The 7,088-nt window shown below is 34.5% G+C and overlaps 1 long non-coding RNA gene across 1 annotated transcript; it reads right to left on the bottom strand.

The window, feature by feature from the left end:
* Window positions 1-1,228: 1,228 nt before the first annotated feature.
* On the bottom strand, window positions 1,229-5,423 carry LOC149132242 (uncharacterized). The gene is made up of 2 exons (XR_016244774.1): window positions 3,321-5,423; window positions 1,229-3,277 (listed from the first exon to the last, which is right to left on the bottom strand). It is a non-coding gene; the product is annotated as an uncharacterized LOC149132242 (long non-coding RNA).
* Between the last annotated feature and the right edge of the window lie 1,665 nt (window positions 5,424-7,088).

Raw genomic sequence — 7,088 nt, 5'->3', positions numbered from 1 at the left:
TTTTTTTTGTAGTGCTTCATTATCTCATTTGTGAGGCCCAATGTCTTGTGATCAGTGTCACGACCATTTTTCTTCCCACATCTCCATAAAATATGCTCTGAATCAAGATAAACATATTTTTGTTTGCTGTTACTGGAATGTTAATTTTTTTTGTTCTTTATTTATCTGTTCTGTTGACTGACAAAAAGAGAAATAAAGCAAATGATAAACTCATCAATCAAATATATAAATAATCAATTGCCTTCATTTGCATCCATCAACCCCGGGAATGTATGTGGGTTGGTGGGTGGCTAGGGCCAACAATTTGTCTCCATTTCTATTTACTATTGTTCTTAATAATTGATACATCTTCTTTCCTGTTATCTTCACAATGTTATCAGTCCAGTTTTTCCTAGGTCTTTTTCTTTTGGGCATTTTCCTGAGGATTTTTCAGGAACCAATCACTTTTGTGGTCCTTTATGACATGCCCAAAATATCTATTTTGCTTGTCCAATTGTTTTACATGGTTTCATTCAATTACAAATTGGCCTAACACATATTGATTTGTCACTTACTTGAACCTATTATAATATATTAATTAGGTTGATGAACTGGTAGAACTGTGAGCACGTTGGACAAAAGAACTGGAAGAAAGGCTGTGTGACATTTCTTCCAGTTTTATGTTCTGCGTTCAAATACCACTGAGGTTGACTCTGCAGTCCATCATTTTCAAGTTGGTAAAATAAGTATCAATAGAGCCTTGTGGTCAATATAATTGACTAGCACACCCCCCTCTCTGAACAATTTCATACCTTGTGTCTATCGTAGTAAGAATTATTATTAAGATGGTAAGATAGCAGAATCATTAGCATATCAAAGTGGCATTTCTTCTGGTGAATTATAGTCTGTTTCAAATCCTGCCAAGGTTGGCTTTACCTTTATTCCATACAATCTATGGTATGTTGCATACATTCAAATGCTACCAGTGTATTTCTCAAGGAATGTTTATATATTTAAGATGCCTCTTCATTTTCAATCAAATAATTTCACTGGGTTGGCTTATCATAACTGTGATTTGTAACAATTCTGTTGGATGGCTCATTAGATGAACGATTCTGATGTCCAAGAGATTGCAATTGGTTGTATGCAGGTCACATATCAAATTGTTTATTATTTTATGGGACAATCCATTGCTAGGTTAGTGGTATCGAATTAGTTGTGAAATTATCAGGAAGTTGCACAAGATAACTTCTTTTTTTTTTCCATATTGATGTCACACATCTTAAATACTCAAATATTGTGCCACCATGTAATTAACATGATTTTTTTTAAACATTAGATATTTTTCAACTTCTGCCATACAGTCTCCTCCATTTGGTTTTGAAGGCTAACCATGGAGAGATAGACCTTGTACATTGAATAATAATACTCTCTAACTCTCTAGTCTCTAACACTGAATCAATTGTACTGTCATAAACATTGGAACTTCTATTAACTGATGAAATAACATTTCAGTTATGTGTTTAATTAATGTTATATGACAGCCTCCAACAAACAATTCTGTAAGGATTAACTTTGCCTTCTAGGATTTTGTACATCGAAATACATATCCATTACTACTGGTGAATATTTTTGTGTCTTCATTTGTATATCGTCCACCAATGTAATTCTACTGATTTGCTACAAAGTTACTCTTTTGCAAATATTCTGTTATACTTTCCTGCTGGATTTTAAGAAACAATTTCTGAGCAAAGCCACACTAGTCTCTGAGATTAAAATATATATTTACTTCTGAAATTAAATAAATATCTGTAATTTTCAAAGCCCTCATCACTTATTTATTTTTTACATGAACAATTTATTAATTATTATTTTCAAATTTACTTATTTTATCCAGTATAACATATATCATTTAACATATTATATTGCATAGCATATAATTCTAAAGTAACAGGATGCTATTATTTTACCCAAAATTCTTCGTCTCTGTTATGTTCCTTCCAGTTTTCCAAAAGCTTTCTGTTTTGTTGACAGTTTTGAATTCCTGATCTCTACCACTTAAAATATATTTGCAGTGCGATTATTGATTCATACATCTGGAGAGTAGAATCTCATGTGTTTGATTTATTTCCTTTGACTGAATAACTCTTATGTAGTTTCCTGTTTGTTTACTATTTCCACTTCTAGTTGAATAGGAAGGCTCTTTTTTCTTATATTTGTACTGAATATTTTGAATTGTTTTGTGTTTTAGGTCAGTGTTTTACTATTTGTTACAACATATCATTCCAAGTCACTTGTTTTAAGAGATAGTCATCACTGTTCCTCCATTTCTACTACCAGGTTTACATTTCAAATGAATAGGTGTCAATCATAGTAGAATATACCCTTTGGAGCCTGCCAAAGCCTACTTCAGCTTTCCTGTTGCTTATCTTCATATTGCCTTTGGCATTGAAGCTGTCTTTAGAGTAGCAAGTGTTGTTATTTGGTGTTTTGTTTGCTGCAGAAGTATTAAACTGTGTTGATTCAAATCACTTTCATCATTATCATCATTATAACAGTATCTACTTTTCCATGCTTATGTGGGTCAAAAGGATTTTTACTGAAGTAGGTTTTTGTATGGATAGCTGCCCTACTTGTCGCCAAGCTTCATCTGTTTCCAAGCAAAGTAATAATTACTCCCTGGGCAATGCCTTGTTTTCACAGAAGATTGGAAATGAGGCACACGTTACAGTGATGCTTGTTAATGTCTATTGCATAATGTTGAAACAAGGAGACACACACACACACACAAACACATCATTATCATCGCTAACTCAATGCCTACTTTTCGATGTTCACATGGGTTGGTTGAAATCTTATTGATGCAGATTTTCTATGACCAGATGCCCTTCCTTCTTTTACTCTTTTACTTGTTTCAGTCATTTGACTGTGGCCATGCTGGAGCACCGCCTTTAGTTGAGCAAATTGACCCCAGGATTTCTTTGTAAGCCTAGTACTTATTCTGTCGGTCTCTTTTGCCGAACCGCTAAGTTACGGGGATTAGTTGTCAAACGATGGTGGGGAGACAAACAGGCACACATACACTTCTTTCAGTTTCCATCTACCAAATCCACTCATAAGGCCTTTGTCAGCCTTGGGCTATTGTAGAAGATACTAGCTTAATGTGTCATGCAATGAGACTGAACCTGAAGCCATGTGGTCAGGAAGCAAACTTCTTACCACACGCACACACACACCACACACACACACACACTCACACACAAACACACACACACACACACACACACACACACACACACTCACACACAAACACACACACACACACACACACACACACACACACACACACACACACACACACACACACACACACACACACACACACACATGTAAATGGGTTCTTTCAGTTTCTGCCTGCCAAATCCATTGATAAGGCCTTGGGCTATTGTAGAAGACGCTTGCCCAAGGTACCACTCAGTACAACTGAACCCAAGACTATTGAGAAGTGAAATTTTAAACTCCACATTTAATAATTCATTTAGCCTGTTCATCACACTGTTTTGGTCTGGTTCTGGCTGTTTTGATGCTCTCCTAATACTCCTGATGTTTTAAACTTTACATAAAACTATGTTTAGATTTAGATTGTGCATATTCTTCTTTAAACTAACTCATTAAGGTAGTAACTCCACTTTATATTGTGTTTATAGTAACAGGAAAAATATCCAAGATAATTTTGTCCAATTACTGTCAATTTATATTTAATCTTAAACAGATTTGTTATGATTTCTTGTAAATCGGTTGCATAAGGAATGTCATCCAGCCATTAAAAAGAAAAAAAGAAAGGAAAATACGTCAAGGTATACATTGAAGCTTGCTGCAGTCTTCCAGCTCATCAGATCATCCGTTGCCATGACAGCATGGAAGCCAAGCATTAAACAATGATGATGATGATCATGGTCACATAATATCATTCACATCTAGGAATTACCCCTACAATACTTCACTTTTAACTTTAGTCTGTTGGTCACGGATGGGTGAAAAGGATGATTGTCTATGATGAAATTTGATATCAGAATGTAAAGGATTGTAACTAAATTCTACAGCTCCCCTAATCATTCAGGCAATTCATTGATGGTACTCTTTAAAAACTTTTGACAATTAAAAAAAAAAATTTAATTAAATTTAGTTATTCAGAACTAGAGATTATGTACCCTTAGAATTGATTTAATTCCAGAATTATATATAATATGTAGAGTTAGCATCTGAAATGTCGCTTTATTTACTTATTTATGTATGTAAGATACTGTATATGTATTGTGTTGTGGAGGCGCAATGGCCCAGTGGTTAGGGCAGCGGACTCGCGGTCATAGGATCGCGGTTTCGATTCCCAGACCGAGCGTTGTGTGTGTTTATTGAGCGAAAACACCTAAAGCTCCACAAGGCTCCGGCAGGGGATGGTGGTGAACCCTGCTGTACTCTTCCACCACAACTTTCTCTCACTCTTACTTTCTGTTTCTGTTGTGCCTGTGGTTCAAAGGATCAGCCTTGTCACACTGTGTCACGCTGAATATCCTTGAGAACTATACGTTAAGGGTACACGTGTCTGTGGAGTGCTCAGCCACTTGCACTTTAATTTCACAATCAGGCTGTTCCGTTGATCGGATCAACTGGAACCCTCGACGTCGTAAGCGACGGAATGCCAACTACTACTGCTATGTATTGTGTTGATTGCCTGTGCAGAATTGTTCATAATTAATCTCACATCCATTCTGTAACACACCGTTTCGTTAATATGGTGTGTCGTCTTCCTATAAGTGGTAATTACATATGTATGTATATCAAACTGACCACTGCAGTTGCTATTTTTATACACATATGCACTCACATATAATCTATGCATGTGTGTATATATATGTGTGTGTGTGTGTGTATAGATATGAGGGTGTGTATGTGTCTGTGTATAAGCATGTGTGTAGTATGTGTGAGTGTCTACAAAACGTCATGGGAAAATGCATCTTCTGTTTATATATATACACATACACATATATACTTAATTGGTATTACGTATCTTTTTTTTTTTTTTTGCCTTAAAGCAAACTGTCGTTCAGCATTTTCTAAAAATTATTATTATTATTATTATTATGAATTGGACTTAAGGAAAAGAAAGCCATTTAAAATTTTTTCTGAAAATTCCATTTTTGTTCAATTCCTAATTTGATATTATTATTATTTTGTACATAAAATATTGTGTGATAATCTTAAAATTTGGTGTAAAAAAAAAAAAAAAAAAAGAAAACTTTAGGCATTATTAAAAACATTTCTTGTTTTCACTTCTTTCTAAAAAAAAAAAAATTTCACTTTTATCATTTGCACACATCTCCAAGAAGTCTTAACAAATAAAAGATCTACAAAAGAATGCTGATAGAAATATTAATGTTTAGCTATTACAAATGTTCTTTTTTTTTTTTCCAATTAAGAATTATTGGAGTGTTATCTGTTGAGCCATTACTCTTTTACTCTTTTCCTTGTTTCAGTCATTTGACTGTGGCCATGCTGGAGCACCACCTTTAGTCGAGCAAATTGACTTATTCTTTGTAAGCCTAGTACTTATTCTATCAGTCTCTTACAGGGACGTAAACACACCAGCATCGGTTGTCAATCGATGTTGGGGGGACAAACACAAACACATATATATATACATATACATATATACGATGGGCTTCTCTCAGTTTGCGTCTACCAAATTCACTCACAAGGCTTTGGTCAGCCGGAGGCTATAGTAGAAGACACTTGCCCAAGGTGCCATGCAGTGGGACTGAACCCGGAACCATTTGGTTGGTAAGCAAGCTACTTACCATATATATATATATATATATATATATATATATATATATATATATGCATGATGGGCTTCTTTCAGTTTCCGTCTACCAAATCCACTCACAAGGCTTTGGTCGGCCCGAGGCTATAGTAGAAGACACTTGCCCAAGGTACCACACAGTGGGAATGAACCCGGAACCATGTGGTTAGGAAGCAAGCTACTTACCACACAGCCACTCCTATGCCTTTCCCTAAAATTGTTCTTTTTTTTTTTATTTTGTCTGACAATTTTGTTTTACTGGAAACTGCTACATGGAACCTGTCTGAGGTTGTGATCTTTTTCTAGGATTCTAAAATTTGATAATATCTTATTTCTGTGAATACTCTGAGTTCTCTTCAATTCTTGGAGAACTTGTTCATATTATGAAAAATTTTTCTTTGTGATGGCCATGGAATTAATTATTTTTCCTTTTTTTTTCCCTATTTTCTTACCTCTATCTTTGTAAAAGTTATCAAATTTAATCCCTGACCTAAAACTCATTTAAATAATTAAATGAATACATTAAAAGAGAAATCAATAAATTCAAAGATTTTGAAATCGATGAATCTTAAATTCTACATAAAAAAAAATAAATTTTAAAGGCTTTTTATTTCAGCTTCAATCTTCTTTTGGTGATGGGTTTTCATTTTCATGTATATATATATATATATATATATATATAATCCTCTCTAGATCTGTTTTTCTAATCACTAAATGTAATTGTGAAAAAGTAAGGATTTTTAAGGCATAGTTTTGGTATTTGCTAGCTTAACCAAAAAAAAAAATTCTTCATTGCCTATAATTGAAATAATTGCTGCTTAGTAATCTCATGTTGGGGGTAGACCTAGAGTACACTGCTGCTTTAACATCTGGCTCACCAAAACCCATACATTCTTCATTGAATTACACTTCCAGATACAAAATTGTTTAGATGTAGGCTTCCTGTATGCTTAACCCTGTCAAATGTAATGCTTACTTATTCACCTTGTTTTGGATTAATCATGCATTATCTCTTAGCTTTGAGGTTTTAATGATGTGATCATTTATTTTCAGAATGACTTTGGAGAGCAGGTGTGATCTGGCTGGCTTGAATGTAAAACAGGTAGAATAATATATGGGCCTGGTATGGCCAGTTTTAACTTGCTCGGTTCCTTTTGATAAAAGCTCAATGTTTTGGTGTGTGTTATAACCTCCATTTTTTAGGGCTGTTATTTACAGCTAAACATGTTTGGCAACATGTTGCTTAGTT

The sequence above is a fragment of the Octopus bimaculoides genome, chromosome Z (assembly GCF_046866305.1).
Source record: "Octopus bimaculoides isolate indiv1 chromosome Z, ASM4686630v1, whole genome shotgun sequence".
NCBI lineage: Eukaryota > Metazoa > Mollusca > Cephalopoda > Octopoda > Octopodidae > Octopus > Octopus bimaculoides.
The sequence above is the reverse complement of the archived record's forward strand: the minus strand, read 5'-3'. Positions and strand labels throughout refer to the sequence as shown.